The sequence below is a fragment of the Dasypus novemcinctus genome, chromosome 16 (assembly GCF_030445035.2).
Source record: "Dasypus novemcinctus isolate mDasNov1 chromosome 16, mDasNov1.1.hap2, whole genome shotgun sequence".
Lineage (NCBI taxonomy): Eukaryota > Metazoa > Chordata > Mammalia > Cingulata > Dasypodidae > Dasypus > Dasypus novemcinctus.
In genome coordinates, this window is record NC_080688.1 from 35,811,049 (window position 1) to 35,829,112 (window position 18,064).

Here is an 18,064-nt window from a genome sequence, read left to right on the forward strand (position 1 = left end):
GCAGGGGTGTCCCCCATGTAGGGGAGCCCCACGCGCAAGGAATGTGCCCCGTAAGGAGAGCCACCCAGTGCGAAAGAAAGTGCAGCCTGCCCAGGAATGGTGCCGCACACACAGACAGCACACACAGATGACACAAGAAAAAGAAACACAGATTCCCGTGCCGCTGACAACAACAGAAGCAGACAAAGAAGACGCAGCAAATAGACACAGAGAACAGACCACCGGAGTGGGGGGGGGAGGGGAGAGGAGAGAAATAAATAAATAAATCTTTAAAAAAAAAAGAGCATGCCACAAAGAGCAGCTGGATTCATTTCAAGTGTTAAAATTACAGCAAGACAAGGAAGTATTCACCCCCCAAAAAGAGAGAAAGGCTATTTTTTTGGAAGTGAGAGTTTGCCAAGGGAACTGTTCTTTTCTGCATTCTTTGTTTTGAACATTTTTTCAATGGGTAAGATTGAGTTCATTTTAGTTTCGTAATGACCATTGCATGGTTGGCACTCAAATTCCTATTAAGGCTATCAATAGTGGAGATGTGACTAATTTATAGGTCTTTGATTCTCAAAGGCTGTCTTTCAAAAGCATGAGGATTCTGCTTTAAAACAACAGAATTAGAAAATCCCTGTTCTAGCAGGTCTACGTATTTTTTTTGGAGGGCACAAATCAACCTCTACTCCACTACTCCTCAGTACTGCTTACAAATCTCCCTCACAGCATTTACTATTTTGAGACTATTTATTCAACTGTTTTTCTCTGCCACTGGACAATGAAATGCCCCAGGGACTTTGCAGGCACCCTCAGCCTACAGAACACTATGGCACAGAATGGATATTCAAGAGAATTGTGTTGGTTTGTTGAATAAATGAGTGACTCCTGACAACAGATGGCTATTCTCGGAGTAATTTACTTTCCATCACGAGATTGTCTAAGTCTTTGTCTTATCCCTACCCTGATCTAAAACCAATGAATAAAATAATGACATCATTAGAAGTTATGCTAGACATATCTTTCATCTGATATCCAAGATTTCATCCTGTTGAATCATAGCCAAATATTAAAATAAACATCATCATTCATCATCTTTCTTCTATAGATAACCAACTAATATTGAAATTCCTTCCATCCAGAAAAATCAGTATTTCTAGTCTTGCCATCAGGTACTTTTCATACTATGATTCATGTTTTCGTCTCTTTGGTGTGAGGTAACTCCAACTATGAAAACTTTCAGATTGCCAAGGCTGTTCCAAATTTGACATTCGAGCAGCAAGGCAGGATGTGCATCTGTCATGAAGGGGACAAGGGGAAATGAATGACATCAGGGCAAGGATGTCCTGCAAGAGCCAAGGGTATGATGAAATTGTTTTCAGTCTCCAAGCAGGTTGGCGCAGAAGCAGGTAAGAACTGACTGTCAAGGAGAAGCAGTGGGTCGTAAGATCAGGTAGGCTGAGGCTTCAGAGCGTGAAGGGGTCAGCAAAGCCATCCCTTGGTGGGATGAGTAGGCTGACGGCCAGCGAGAGAATCCCAGAGACCAAAGGGCCAGGCCGGTCCTTTAAAGAACAGACAGCCGATCGGACCTTGACTGTGAACCAAACTCCTCTCCTAAGTCTAAGTTGTGAGGACTTTGTGGGAAAGGCTAGTGCCATTGATAATCATAATTAGCCAGGGACTCCAGATGCGTAGAGAGTGCACTGTTAGAACAGAAGACTTCAACGGAGAGAAGATCGTTGAATTAATCTACAATCTAGACATAGCACGCCTGATCAGGCTAATGTAAGATATTACTAGTAGGGGGAAATGTGAGACAGGGAGGCGGATATTGCTAAATATTTTAGCAATAAAATATTTTAATTAAGGTATATACATTGTTTTTTCAGACATAATGCTATTATACACTTAATAGACAACAGCATAGTGTAAGCATAACTTTTCTACACATTGGGAAACCAAAAAACTTATGACTCACTTTTTTCCTAACAAATCAATTTTAATGATACATATTAAAACAGATAAATCCACCCAAAGCGTACACTCAATGGTATTTGGTATAATCACGTAGTTGTGCATTCATCACTTCAGTTATTATTACAGCATTTTCGTTATTCCAATAATTATAATAGTAAACAAAAAACTCATAATCTTTCAATCTATGCTTCCCCTGATGCACATAGCTACTGTTCTGTTTCTGTCTTACACTTTCCCTTTCAACCACTGTTATACCCATATAATAGCTGTGCTAGTTACAAACACTATGACGTGCTCTCACCATTTCCATTCATTTCCAAAGATTTAAAAATGAACCTTTTACCAGTTCTGCACAGATTAACCCTCAGCTTTCCATTCTCTACCTTCATTACATTTTCTGGTGACCTATAAACTAACTATCCCTTTCCACAATTGATCACACTAGTGTAAGATGTTACTAATAGGGGAAAATGTGAGGGGGCAGTATATGAGAAGTTTTTTTAGCAATTCTAAATGCTAATTTTTTTTATCCCCTCCCTTTGTGGCTTTTTGTGTGCTGTCTGCTCTCTGTGTCCTTTCGCTGTGCGTTCCTCTGTGTCTGTATTTATTTATTTTTATTTCCCCTCCCCCCCCCCTTGCAGCTTGCTTGCTCTCTACTGTGTCCATTTGCTACGGGCTCTTCTGTGTTCTCACTTGTCTCCCTTCCTTTTTGTTGCGTCACCTTGCTGAGTCTCCTCTCCGTGGCATCTGTGGGCAAGGCGGCACTGCACAGTGTGCGGGCAAGCCTGCCTTCACAAGGAGGCCCCAGGACGTGAATCGAGGGCCTCCCGTATGGTAGACGGGAGCTCATCTGATTGAGCCACAGCCGCTTCCATTACTTGCTAATTTTTATTTACTGCTACCTGTGCACAGGACACCAGTTCAATACTGTGCAGTAAAAGTTACATAAATCCAAAATGAAACAATTGCATTTGGGATAAATCTAAAGCAGAGCACACTGTGCCTTCAAAACTGATTAATATCATAGAACACAACTCAGTTCCGACAAATCTTAAGAAAAAATCTTAAGCGTTCTCTTATTTAATGTTTTTTTTTGTTTTTTTTTTCTTTTCTTTTTTAAAATTTTTAAAAATTAATACATCACAAGGAATGTTACATAAAAAACAAAAAACATAAGAGGTCCCATATAACCCATTCCCCACTCCCCACCACCTCATTTTTGTAAATTGTATTTTTTTAAAGATATATACACCACACAAAAAAACTGTTACACTAAAAAATATAAGAGATTCCTGTATACCCCTCACCCCCCACCCCACTCCTCCCACACCAATAACCTCCCCCATCATTGCAGCACCCTCATCGCACTCAGTGAACACATTTTGGGGCACTGCTGCACTACACAGATAATAGTTTACCCTGTATCTCATTTAATGTTAACCGAAGGTTCTTGGTTTTGTTGTATACTTTTCTAGAAAAAGAATGGAATTATTCCAATTTTGCATGGTTTGATATGTGTTGTGATTTTTGAGCCAAGGAAATAGTTTGCATGATTTATTCCTTTTATCTTTGATACCTTCACTGATACAAAGTTGAAAAACTGGCTTACAGAAAAACAGCTGAAAACAATGAGGTTATGCTCGATATGGAGCTGGTTGTACCCCCATCCCAATTTCCTTATTCACAACCCGAAGTAATATTTCTTTATTTTAAAGTATTAACTTATATCAAAAGATAAAATAATCTTAAATACAGATATAATAGTAACCACTATAACTACCTAAACCACTTAAACCCTAATGTAAAACGCTCCAAAATCCCAAAGAGCAAGAAAAAAATGGCAGTGTAGGAATCCTTCACACAGCTGAGTCGTACATATTCTGGGGTACGTAATGAGAAGATGGGGGAGGTGAGGCAATAGAGCCAACTGGCCTAGGGTTCACAGCACCAGGAATATGAGAACCACCATATGTTGTACCAACTGGATGCCAGGGGCCAACATAGGAATAATCCGGTGCAACAGGAAGACAGGAATCAAAACCTGGCAAAGGTGGCTGCCCTCAGGGACCTGACATTCCTGGATAACAGACTGCTCCATGAGATACATCCTCAGCATTTGGAAAAGTACCATTTGCTGGTGCACCTGCCTGCGTCCCATTGGCTCTCCCCACCTCGCTGTACAACTGAGGAGAGGTGTGATCTACCAGAGGAGGTGGCTCAGTACAGACTGCACGACTCTCTACAGTACACGGCTGCTGCTGCATCTGTGGCACGTAGACCATGGAGTGCTAGTAGTCGTGATAGCACTGCAATCCCAGGTTGAAATAGCACCGCAAAAAAATTCTGTATCTCGAGGAAGATCACTTCCACTAGAGTTGCAGGGATAAAGTGGAGGTGCTGGCAGTAAGCCTGAAGCCTCTCCTACCTTGGGCGGTGGAGGAGGTAATGGTGGTGGTGGTGGAGTGGTAGAAGCAGCAGGACTAGGAGAAGAGAGTTATGGATAGGGTAGTGAAGAATCACTGGCCTGCATTGTGTAGGTGGCGAGACAAACAGAGGCTGGAGAGCATTCTGTGGGGCAACTGAAATGGTACTCCTAGCTTGACTGGTTGCTGCAGTGTTAGGTAACACTGGAGCTGGAGCTGAAACATTATTGGCACAGGAAGCTGCAATTACTGCAGGATTCACCATCATCTTTTGGGGGGAGTTGCAGGAGGTAACTGTGTCTTTTTTCTTTTTTAAGAGTTATTTAATTTATTTCTCTCCTCCCCCTCAATTTGCACTTGCTGTGTCTGTTCATCTTCCTTGTTTCTTTAGGAGGCGCTGGGAACTGAACCTGGGACCTCTGATGTGGGAGGGAGTTGCCTAAATGCTTGAGCCACCTCCGCTCCCTGCTTTTGTTGTGTCTCTCCTTATGTTTTTCTTCTTGTGTCTCTTGTTGTGTCAGCTTGCCATGCCTGCCCATCGCACCAGCTTGCTGTCTTCTTAGGAAGCAACGGGAACTGAACCAGGGACCACCCATGCGGTAGGCAGGAGCCCAGTTGCTTGAGCCACATCTGCTTCCCAGTAACTGTGTCTTTTTTTTTTTAAAGATTTATTTATTTATTTTTAATCCCTCCCCCCTCCCCCGGTTGTCTGTTCTCTCTGTCTATTTGCTGCATCTTGTTTCTTTGGCCGCTTCTGTTGTCAGCAGCACGGGAAGTGTGGGTGGCGCCATTCCTGGGCAGGGTGCACTTTCTTTCACACTGGGCGGCTCTCCTTACAGGTGCACTCCTTGCGCGTGGGGCTCCCCTACGCGGGGAACACCCCTGTGTGGCACGGCACTCCTTGTGCGCATCAGCACTGCGCATGGGCCAGCTCCACACGGGTCAAGGAGGCCCGGGGTTTGACCGCGGACCTCCCATGTGGTAGACGGACACCCTAACCACTGGGCCAAGTCCGTTTCCCAGTAACTGTGTCTTGAGGAGACATAATACATGGTCTTCTATCCTGAAGAGACATGTTTGCCGTAGATTCAGCAGTGCTGTAAACACCTGATATTTCATGTTCTGGCTCTGTAGGATAACTATATTCTTCATGATCTCCTCCATTGTCACTCTGGTCATTACCCTCCTCTGAATTCAAAGTCTGTTTGCCTGGGCTATGACCCCACCTGGCAACACAGTACCCCGAGGGGAGCAGGAACCGTTGCAGAGGGGCCTCCATGATTCGGTAAAGTTGGATAAGTAGTCTAATTCCCCCCTTCAACTTCATAGAAAGTAATGGTTTCTCCCAAGTCCCTGGGCATCTGTCTGTTCCCTGGGGCAAAGCCATAATGGCACTTCTTATTCATATAATGCATCCAGTGGTGACCTCGTCTAAAAGAACAAGATCTGGAAGAGAAGTTATCACAGCTCTGGCAGCACCTTTTACCTGGGCCAGGGTAGAAACCAGCTTTGGGTAGAAACCTGCCATGTTGTGCCCATTTACAAAGCGAGATGAATCCCTGGGCACCCCATAGCCCCAATGTTGTCTGTGAGATGAATGTTGAGGAGGAAAATGCTCATTAGACATAACACTGCCAACTGTCTGCAAGGAGTGCATTAGAGAACCATGTCTGTAATGCATACTGTGCTGAAGCCTGCATGGGAGGAGGGGTTCCTCCCTGTTGTAAGCCTGTATTAGTCAGCCAAAGGGGTGCTGATGCCAAATACCAGAAATTGGTTGGTTTTTATAAAAGATATTTATTTGGGGTAGGAGCTTACAGATACCAGGCCATAAAGCATAAGTTACTTCCCTCACCAAAGTCTATTTTCATTTGTTGGAGCAAGATGGCTGCCAACAGCTGTGAGGTTTCAGGCTTCCTGGGTTCCTCCTTTCCAGGGTCTTGCTTCTCTCTGGGTTCAAGGTTCCTTTTTTCCTGGGGCTTGCTCCTCTTTCCTCTGTGAGCATACTTTCTGGGGTTCCAACTTAAGGCTTCAGCATCAAACTCCAACAACAAAACTCCAATATTAAGAACCCTCCACTCTGTCCTTTGCCATGCCTTTTATCCACCAAGAGGGTGGGTGGGGACTCAATGCCCTAATGACGTGGCCCAATCAAAGCCTTAATCACAACTCAATCATGCCCAGGTACAGACCAGATTACAAACATAATCCAATATCTATTTTTGGAATTCATAACCACATCAAACTGCTACAAAGCCATTGACATATAAACCTCTTTCCCTTTATCTTTCTTGAACATTTTCTTTCATCACTTCATGTCCATCTCTGATATAGACATGTCTGGGACATAGCCCCCAGGCATCTTCTAATACTTCTTCCTGTCCGGCTGGGCATAATATTCCAGGTAGGAAGAGGTGTCACTTGTGTAACTGGTTTAAGTTAGCCAGCAAAACAACATACTTTTCTGCCAATTCTTTTTTTTTCTTTATTTTTTTAATGTTACATTAAAAAAATATGAGGTCCCCATATGCCCCCCATTCCCCTCACCCCACTCCTCCCATAATGACAACCTCCTCCATCATCACGGGACATTCATTGCGCTTGGTGAATACATCTCTGAGCACTGCTGCATCACATGGTCAATGGTCCACATTATAGTTTACATTCTCCCCCAGTCCACCCAGTGGGCCATGGGAGGACATACAATGTCTGGTAACTGTCCCTGTAGTACCACCCAGGACAGCTCCAAGTCCTGAAAATGTCCCACATCACATCTCTTCTTCCCACTCCCTACCCTCAGCAGCCACCATGGCCACTTTCTCCAAATTAATACTACATTTTCTTTGATTACTAATCACAATTGTTCATGAATAGAATATCAGTAAGTCCACTCTAATCCATACTCTATTCCTCCGTCCTGTGGTCCTTGGAATGGTGTGTCCACTCCACGTCTATATTAAGAGGGGGCTTAGATTCCACATGGATGCTGGATGCAATTCTCCTGCTTTCAGTTGTAGGCACTCTTGGCTCCCTGGTGTGGTGGTTGACCTTCTTCACCTCCATGTTAGCTGAGTGGGGTAAGTCCAATAAACCAGAGTGTAGGAGTTGCAAGTCTGTTGAGGCTCAGGGCCTGGCTCTCACATGGTCAGTCCAGAGATTCAGGTCCCCTGGGTGTACACTAAACCCCAGGGCCAACTACAGATCTGGTAAAAGTCACAGGAGAGGCTTGTGAACAAAGATCACATCTGAGTCCAGCTCCATCACACAGAAACACAAACTCCAAAGTAGGGCCAACTGACATGGCACTGAACTCCATCTGCCATGACCATAGAACCTGTGGGTCTCTGTAGCCCTCAGAAGAACCAATACCTGGGGTTGTATCTATTTTATCTATCTCTGGGACTCTGCTGAGGTGTACGTAAGGGCGACCCCTCTGATAACCTCCCAGCTCTTTTTTGGAGACTCATAGCCATATAAACTCATTTGTCCTTTCCATTTCCCCTTTTATTCAGGTCAAAAAGCATTTTTAACTCCTGATATTATATGTAGGCTGAGATATTCTGCTGGTCTGAGTTGACCCTTTTATTCAAGTTCATTTTCTAGTTACATCATTAGCTGGTACTTGGTAGTAATCCCTCAGTGCCAGGGAGGCTTATCCCTGGGAGTCATGTCCCACAGTGGGGGGAAGGCAATACATTTACATGCTGAGTTTGGCTTTGAGACTGGCCACATTTGAGCAACACGGAGGCTCTCAGGAGGTAACTCTTAGGCACCCTGCAGCTCTAGGCCTTGTTCTTATTTCAGGCACACAGGCTCACAAGCATAGTCATCAGTATCAAGGGCTCATTGTTGGACCTTCCTTCTTTTTTGGTCTTTGCCATTGCCCTTGGGGGATTGTTGCTGCTCCATTAGGGAATGTGACAGAGCTCCCCTGGCTAGGAACTCAGCACTCCTTCAGTTGTCGTTTTTAACTGTAACCACTATGAAAATATCCAAACATTTTTATGTACCCTGGATATATGCCCTAGAGAACTACCTGCCAACCATGTGTCCCCTGTCAATAACATCCCACACCAGTATTCCTCCCTTGCCGTTGTTGAACCTCTCTGTGATCCAAAACTTCTTTGAAAATGAAGCCCAATATATTGCCAGGTTCCATTAATAGTAAAATGGAATATAGTGATGAGTTTAAAGGTTAGATATAGAATACATATTAATTTAGAAAAATTAAGGTAAAAATAAATTGGGGTATCAAAAAATTTAAAAATGCAAAAGCTTTGTTTTTGATGTTTTGCCTTCCATCACTGCAATAAGTGTTGCCCTATATGCAAATTGGCAAGGCAACTTCTTCCATCTTTTCCTCAGTGTCTACGTCCTTTCTTTTTCTTTTTTCCCCCTAATTATTAAGCTTGTCTTCACAAAAGTTTTAGATCACAGTAATTCATATATACAATATACAGTACTCCGACATATCCAATATAAAACCCTTTTCCCTTCTATAGCAATAATTTTTTTTACATGTTTATACTATATTTACTGAAACTGATGTACAGATGTTGAGACAATAGCTTTCAAACAAGGTAACACTTGGGTTTACATTGTGGTTTATATTTTAGACTACAATTTTCTAAATTTTTAGTTATCTTATGTTTTATATTATGATTTACATTTTAGCCTATAGGCCCCTATACACTTTCGGTGTAATTTAACATGTCCTATATATATCCATGCATAATCTTGTGGAACACTTCCATTGTCCCACAGTTACATTCATTCCATCTATTCAATACCTCTTTCCCCCTCCCCTTAGGGCCCACAGTGACAATCAATCTTCATTGCTTAAAGGGCCATGTTCAGAGATACTTGCAACAATGTTGAGGGCTTGACATGCTTGACTGCCCAAACGCATTGGGAGTCACCATTTCTCTCAAGAGATACAATTCCCTCTATTTGAGAACATCAGTCCTCCCCAGGATGTGGGTATACCTTCACTCCATCATATGGGTCTCCACCCAATGATATAACCCACTATAACAAAGTGAGCACTCACACACTCCCTAGAAGCCTGTCCTTTGTCAGATTCTTCACTTTAAGCATCTTAAACAGGTAACCTTCCTTATTATATTTTTGAAAATGTTTCCTCAACATTATATTCTCAACCCAATACCTGCAATCTTCTATGTTCATGTGTTCCCCCACCCTCCCCCCAATTTCTTGGGCAATATTACCCATCCTCCCATTCCTAGCCCCCCTCAAGCCCGCAAAGCTCCACCCAAAGGTATCCCTATGCCCCCATTTTATCCCTTCCTTGTACAAATACTTACCTCCAGCTTGTCATAGATTTCACCCATGTAGGTGTCAGCTTGCATCCTTCCTCTACCCCCCAACTTCCTTTAAGCCTATTATCCAGTCTCTAGCTCTCTAAGGCAGCTTGGTTTACTTATTTCATATCATTGAGGTCATGTAGTATTTGTCCTTCAATGCTTGGGTTGCTTCACTCAACGTAAGGTTCTCATGATTCATCCATGTTATCATGTGTGTTTGTAGAGTATTTGTTCTTAAAGCTGAGTAGTATTCCATTGTATGTATATACCACATTTTATTTATCCATTCATCTGTTGATGGGCATTTGGGTTGATTCCAACTTTTGTCTGTCAATTCTTTAACAAAGACTGTTACTGAATTCTTCTCATTTCCTACTTCCTCAATATGAACATTATAATACCTTCCCCCTAATTCCAAGCGAAACCAACATTGTCTCCCAAATAGTACTGTCTCCCAGCATACTCGATGTAATCATATCTTTTGAAGTTCTTTTCTGCTGTCCAACCAAACATTAAATTCTACATTATGATAGCTTTCTGGATCCAGAGCTTTGAGCACCTTATAGAGGGAAGAGCATCTTTGATGAATTTTCTGGAGACTTTGCTTCTGTTCCTCATTTGTGCCCCTCAGGTATATTTTCAACATTACAGCAGGCACCCCACTCTTTAATCCTACCCTGAGTAGAATTCTTATAGTCACAGCATTGTTTCTGTTCTTGGAACCACTTCAAAACAATTCAACTGCAGTTTTCAACTCTTCCTCATCCACAACAAACACATCTTTACAGAGAATTTCATACAATACAACCTGACAAACAGCTGCACTTGACTGAAATAGTTTTGAGTAGACGGAATCCTAATGACCGTTACTTGACTAGCAGAGTAGAACCTTGTCTTCGTAGCCATTATCAGTGACATAAGTTGGACCTTTTCCAGGATAGCAATAAAGAATGAAATCCCGATTATAAATTAGAGAAAGAGTTCTTATTTCCAGCTGGCCAACACTTTCCTTGGGGATCTCTCAACCATTCCAGGTATTTCTCAAAAGATACCTTCACATAAGACTCAAACGTTCATTGATTTCCCCACATATATGAGACAGAAGCCCTCCTGATTTTCAAATGATGGGCCTGGCTGAAAAACAACTTCTTCGAAATAGGTTGAAAGAGGCAAGAGGCATCCTTGGCAGTTGGCTTTTGAAATAGCCCTAAGCTGCCTGAATATTCATCCTCGGACACCTCATTCAGAGACTTCTAGCCGCAGTACATTTTCCCTCCCTTTTGCATTGTGCACAGAGTAGCAACAAGGGAAAAAAGCAGGATGCAGGCGGGAAAGGGTAGCAGTGACAAGGGCTTGCTTATGCAGGCACCCAGCAAGCAACCAAAAATCTAGGCATGAGAATGCAGTTGGAGACAGCGCTGCAGCATCGTGGCACCTCAGGAGCAGAAGCCAAGGGTTGGCTTGGCTGGGACAAGTCAGGACCTGCAGGTGCAGTAGGAAAGATGTCCTCTTTGTGGAACTGCTTTGCCAATTCCAGCTGATAACCGTTCATCAACTTTTCATTTGTAACCACGCCCCAGTGTCTTTCCATTTTCCATAATCTCCAAACAACTTCCTGCACTAGCGTGACTTACAACAAGACCTACTTTCTGATCTGCTTGTACCTGTAAATGAGTCAATGATTTGGCCCTATATGGTTCAGGTACCACTCTTCCTCTTCCAGTTTGTAGGACAAGTTGGTTGTAACCAAGGCTCTTGATTATCTGGAGACTATAGTGAGCCGATACACAAGAAATGAGGTTATCAAAGCTGGCAGTCTCTATTGTAACAAATAGACACTTCATTGCATGGGTTCTAGGAGCAGGAGTCAGGGGAACTCTATACCTTTTTACAAAATAGTATGATGTTTTATAAAATTGTCTCATGTGGCCATGGGGATGCACAAATCCAAATTCTGCAGGGCAGGCTGCAAGCCAGGGGGCTCCAGTGAAGGTTCTTGATGATTTTCCCAGTAGATGCCAGCTGTCTGAAGTAGAGATGGAAATTCTCCCCCTGAATGCTGAAATCACTTCTCCTTTTAAGGCCATTAACTAATTGGATGAGACATTAATCATTGCTGATGGCAGTCTCCTCCATTGATTGTAGATGTAACCAACTGTATATGCAATCAACTCAGTGATGATTAAAGTCCATGAAATGCCCTTGTATTACAATTAGCCTCGTGCTTGCTTGACCAGACAACTGGATACCATTACCCACATATCAGTCTAATCATCAAAAGGAGCACCTTCAGATAAACTTTTTTTTAATTTTTCAGAATCCCATATATATACATTTTTTTTTTTAGGTATCGGGACCAGCGCTCAACCACTGCCCCTGAGTTGGCTCCTTTACTTTGCCTGCCTGTTGTTTGCTTTTTTTTTTTTGGTTTTCAGGAGGCACCAGGAACCAAATCTTGGACCTCCCATGTAGGAAGCAGGCATTCATCTGCTTGAGCCACATCTGCTCTCCTCTCCTATACTTATTTTTTTTTTTAATTTTTAATTAAAAAAAATCCACCACCACCTGCCCCCCCCCCCCAGATGATTCTCTTGTCTCTCTGCTCATTGTTTGTTTGCCTTCTCCAGGAGGCACCAGAAACCAAACCCGGTACCTCCCACATGGGAGGCAAGTGCCAAACAGCCTGATCCACATCTGCTCCCCATGGGCTGTGGCTTCTGCTGGCTTGTGGCATCTGCTCATTTAGCGTCTCCTCATTGTGGCAGGTGCGGCGTCTAGCTTGTTGCTGCATCTAGCTGGTTGTGGCAGATGTGGCATCTGCTCCTTGGAGGCAGTGGGACCCAAACCTGGGACCTCCCATGGGGTACACGGGCACCCAACTGGTTGAGATACAACTGCTTCCCTCCCCTATACTTTTTTTTTAAGATTTATTTTGTTTATTCCCCTCACCTTTGCCACTTGCGCTCGCTGTCTGCTGAGGCCATTTGCTGCACCTTCTTCTTGTGTGTCTGCTTGTCTTCTGTTCTCATCTTCTCTTTAGTAGGCACTGGGAACCAATCCTGGGATCTTCCAATGTGGGAGAGAGGCACTCAATCACTTGAGCCACTTCAGCTCCCTGGTTTGTTGTGTATCTCATTGTCTTTCCTCTGTGTCTCTTTTTTGTTGTGTTGTCTTATTGTGTCAGCTCTCCTAGCAGGCCAGCTCGCTGCGTGGGCCAGCTCACCTTAACCAGGAGGCCCTGGAAACTGAAACTGGAACCTCCCATATGGTACATGGGAGCCCAATCGCTTGAGCCATATCTGCGTCCTGCCCCACCCCCCCCCATACTTTTGATGCAATTTTCTGTAATCTAAAACTTCTTTTTAAAAGAAAGTTTATCGTATGAAAAAATGCACCTGCGAAACTGATCATCACCATAGCTGGCACTTAAAATATAGGTTCTTTTACAGTGAAAGAGCCCACTATATTTTAAGTACCTTATATATATTATCTCATTTAATTCTCGAGACAGGTCTGTAATGAACATAGGGCTCTGATTTCATACTTGAGAAAGGTGAGATTCAGAGAGATTAACTCACTCAATGTCACTCAACTGATCAATGACATAAGTGGGACTCCAACTCAGGTGAGCATGACTCCAAAGGTTATGCTTTGGATCCCTGCACAGCTGATGCTTAGCAACTGTGCTGGGATGCACAGTTGTGCCCAAACCCTTCCTAGATGGACTGCCAATTTGCGATGAATGTTTATTGTTTTCTACAGTGGGATGGAAGAAGCAGGTACAATTTGCCATAGTAAAAAGTATATGGTAGGAGACATATTCCACTGTCAATCTAACACCAAAGAAAGATGTTTTTATGTGAGGAATTTGCTTTCTGACCAGATAGGAAGGCAGGGTCAGGGCAATAAATAGTTTTACATATGTATGTATTTTTAAAGATTTCTTTCATTTATTTATCCCTTCCCCCTTCCCCCCCCCCCCCCCATTGTTTGCTCTCTGTATCCATTTCCTATGTGCTCATCTTCCCTTTTAGGAGGCCCAGGAACTGAACCTGGGACCTCCTGTGTGGGAAAGAGGTGTTCAATTGCTTGAGCCACCTATGCTCCCTGCATTGTTATGTCTCTCATTCTTCCCTCTTTGTGTCTCCTTATTGCATCATCTTGTTGTGTCAGCTTGCCATGTCTGCCCATTGTGCCAGCTGGCTGTCTTGCTCATCTTCTCCAGGAGGCACCAGGAACAGAACCTGGGATCTCCTATGTGGTGGGAGAGAGCTCAAACGCTTGAGCCACATCAGCTTCCCAAGTAGTTTTATTTATTTATTTATTTTTAAAGATCTATTTTTATTTATTTCTCCTTCACTCCCGCTGTGTGCTTGCTGTGTCCATTCGCTGTGTGTTCTTCTGTGTCTGCTTGCATTCTTGTCAGGGACACTGGGAATCTGTGTCTCTTTTTTGTTGCATCATCTTGCTGTGTCAGCTCTCCATGTGTGCAGCACCACTCCTGGGCAGGCTGTGCTTTTATTGTGCAGGGAGGCTCTCCTTCCAGGGTACACTCCTTGCACATGGGACTCCCTTATGAGGGGGACACCCCTGTTGGCATGGCACTTGTGCACATCAGTACTATGTGTGGGCCAGCTCACCACATGTGTCAGGAGGCCCTGGGTTTGAATCCTGGACCTCCCATGTGGTAGGTAGACACTCTATCAGTTGAGCCAAATTTGCTTCCCCCAAGTAGTTTTATTTAAACAGAAACTTTGTCAAAAGATAGCCAACAGAATAGGGAGATACTTGTAGTTGCACTTTAATAATTTCTAATGTACCACCCCAAAGTTTATATTCATAAGTATCCAGCAAATACAAAGATTGAGAACCAGCTCTGTATGCGACACAAAGTCAAAGAAATTAAGTTCCTATAATGGGAGATCCAGAAACTCCGTGATTGCCAATGAGAATTTCAACTAAATAAGTTTTTAAAAAAAATTTTAATCCCCCCCGCCCCACTTTGTTTTACACTTACTGTCTGTTCTCTGTGTCCATTCACTGTGTACTCTCTGTGCCTGCCTGTCTTCTCTGTAGGAGGCACTGGGAACCGAACCTGGGACCTCCCATGTGCGAGAGAGGCACTCAATTGCTTGAGTCACCTCAGCTCCCTGCTTTGTTTTGTCTCTCATTCTTCCCTCTTTGTGTCTTCGTGTTGCATCATCTTGTCGTATCAGCTTGCCGTGCCTACCCATTTCCCCAGCTCGCTGTTGTGCTTGTCTTCTCCAGCAGGAACCTGGAACCTGGAACCGAACCTGGACCTCCTATGTGGTAGGTGGGAGCTCAATCACTTGACCACATCCACGTCTCTAAATGAGTCTATTCTTTAAAGAAGGTGAGGAAATAAGATTAAGGATATTTACACATTCTTGTATAGTCCTAGCTTGATATGTTTTCTTAAGAACCAATATAATTTCACTTTGTCAAGAAGATTAAAAAATATTCTTGAAGTAACTGAAAAAATATTGCAAATGATTTTTAGCAACAACAAAATTTTACTAATTTATTAAAAAATCTGCATAAGGAAAGAAAGTAAGAACAAGGACTGTTTTATGATAAAAATTTCACAAAAATTTTCAGACTTAAAAAAAATTTCAGGGAAACCGACTTTGGCCCAGTGGTTGGGGCGTCCGTCTACCACATGGGAGGTCCGTGGTTCAAACCCCAGTCCTCCTTGACCCGTGTGGAGCTGGCCCATGCGCAGTGCTGATGCGCGCAAGGAGTGCCGTGCCTCGCAGGGGTGTCCCCCGCGTAGGGGAGCCCTATGTGCAAGGAGTGCGCCCCGTAAGGAGAGCCGCTCAGCGCGAAGCAAAGTGCAGCGTGCCCAGGAATGGCGCCACCCACACTTCCCGTGCCGCTGACGACAACAGAAGCGGACAAAGAAACAAGACGCAACAAAAAGACACAGAAAACAGACAACCGGAGGAGGGGAGGGGAATTAAATAAATAAAAATATAAATCTTTAAAAAAAAAAAATTTCAATGAGAAAGTCACACACATACAGAATCTTTAAAAAAATCTCAATTTTTCCAGAGTATAAGATAGAAACAATGCACATTTAACTAATGAAACTCTTATGACTATCCTCTAGTAAGTCTGCAGTTTTATAGCTAACACAGAACCAAAATTGTACTCAGGGCTAAAGATAGAGGCCATTAGAGTTTAAAATTATTGTTAGGAAAAAACTCACACAGATATGTAAGGAGCACTAGAGCATTCCTAAGGAGCAACACAATTTTCAATACTACTCGTTGGAAGGAGAAAAAGCAGATTATTCACCATGAAAACCAAATCTCACCCATCTCTGAGAACATGGAAATGGTCCAAACAATTCATTTTGGCAGTATACACCAGGGCCAGCTGATGTTCTTGCTTTCTCATCATTTCCTTTGCCCGGCAAAGAAACTAGAGAACTGCTGTCTATGCACACAGTATCCCTGCTTCCCACAAACCCAAAAACGAGGCCCTTCTGCTCAGAGAACATGGACACAGCCAGAAGCAAACCCTCTGAGGTCAGACAGCCATGAGTTTGAGTCCTGGTTCTGGGCCTAATCACCTGTGGGACCTTCAGCCAGTTACTTAACCTCTCAGAGCCTCAGTTTCTTCTCTGTAAAATGGGAACACTAGTGCTCATAAGCCAGGACAGTGCTTGCTTATGGTATGTGCTCAGTGAATGTTGACTGGTTATACTTATTATTCCCAAAAGGTAAGAGTTCAGAAGAGCTGGATACATCATTGTATTTTCCAAAGTACCTAGCAGAGTGCCTTGCTCAGAGCAGGGACTGAGTGGAGGTCTACTGACTGAAGTCTGGCTGCCATCCACAGCTTGCGTGGGGCAATTAGACACACACCTCAGGTTGGAGTTGAGCATGGGATGGGGTGAGGTTTGGTTAAACCCTTACTGGCCCATATTACAAGTGGGTTGGGATTTGCTTCTTCCTGGAAGGTGCCTCATTTCCTTTCTATGAATTTGTTTTGTAGTTGCTCAGCACTCCTCTGACGCATGACTCATAAATCAGAGACTCCCCACGCTAGATCTTGTATGTCTTTTGGTCTAATCTTTCACTAGTGTCAATGGCTTATGTAGAATTAACCATGAAACAACTTTTTAATTATTTATTTTTAAACCTCTCTTGTTATATATCTACCAAACATAGCTGAGCAGATCCCCCCAAAATATAAAGAGCCCTTTATACACATACATTTTTAAAAGGGGAGTTTCAAAATAATTTGCACAAGCAAATTTTTATTTACAAATTACAAATAAAAAGCAAATTTTTATTTACAAAATGTGCTCCATTTTCACATTGTCCTCTCTTCGAAATGTAAAATCATCACACTTTTTGCTTAGAAAATGAAACTAGTGAAATACCTCCCTTTTAGGTAGTTCTGTATAAAGCCAAGATTTGAGGGGCTAGTTTCTCCTCTCCTAAAAATCAATCCCCTCTTTCTCTTAGATTATTTTTCCTCATCCTTTAGGTCTTAGTGTCAAATGCCACTTCCTCCCAGAAGACTTCTGTGACTCCTCCAGACTGGGTTAGGTGTCTGATAGTATACAAATACTAACTGCTAGGAATGACATATACTATTCTAGGCTCTTCACATGCATTATCTCACTTAATCCTTAAAATAACCTGATAGGTAAATTACTATTATTTTCTCTATTTTGTCGTTGAGAAAACCAAGCACGGGGCAGGAAAGTAAGTTGACAGAGGTGATATTCACACACAGGCAATGTGACTTCAGAGCACTTGCTCTTAAGTATCACACTATTCTGTCTCCCAAAGTACTATTTGCTCACAAGGCACTTTACACTTTTCCTATTACAGCACTTGCTAACACTAGTGGATTGCCCACCCAGCACCCAGCCTCCTTTCCCTTCAACAGTCTTTTATTTAAATTTGGAGACCCTAGGAGCTCTGGATTGCTCACCCAGCACCCATCCTCCTTTCTCTTCAATGGCCTTTTATTTCAATTCAGAAAGCCTAGTAGGTCCAGTTACATAGTCTCCACCCCAGGGATAAAGCACGTGATGTAGGCTAAGCCAATCAACACATTCCCTCCATTGCTCACAGTGATAGGCTGGGGGCAAGCACATGCCATAGGCTGGTCCAATCAGAATGAATCTTGAGACTTTTGCTGATATGCTGGGAATGCTGGGGCACAGATGCCTTCCTCCTCACTCTGTGGAACCAATGTAGCATGTAGCTTCAGGAGGTGCTTGCGGCCATCTTGGGATCTTGGAAGGCTTCTTCTGACAAATGAACCAGTATCGTGGAAGCAGAGGTGAGAAATGAAGCAAAAGAAGTGCTGGGCTCT

At 43.1% G+C, this 18,064-nt stretch overlaps 1 pseudogene; it reads right to left on the reverse strand.

The window, feature by feature from the left end:
* Positions 1–3,815: 3,815 nt before the first annotated feature.
* LOC101446114 (UDP-N-acetylglucosamine transferase subunit ALG13-like) lies at positions 3,816–11,550 on the reverse strand (annotated as a pseudogene).
* Positions 11,551–18,064: the final 6,514 nt, after the last annotated feature.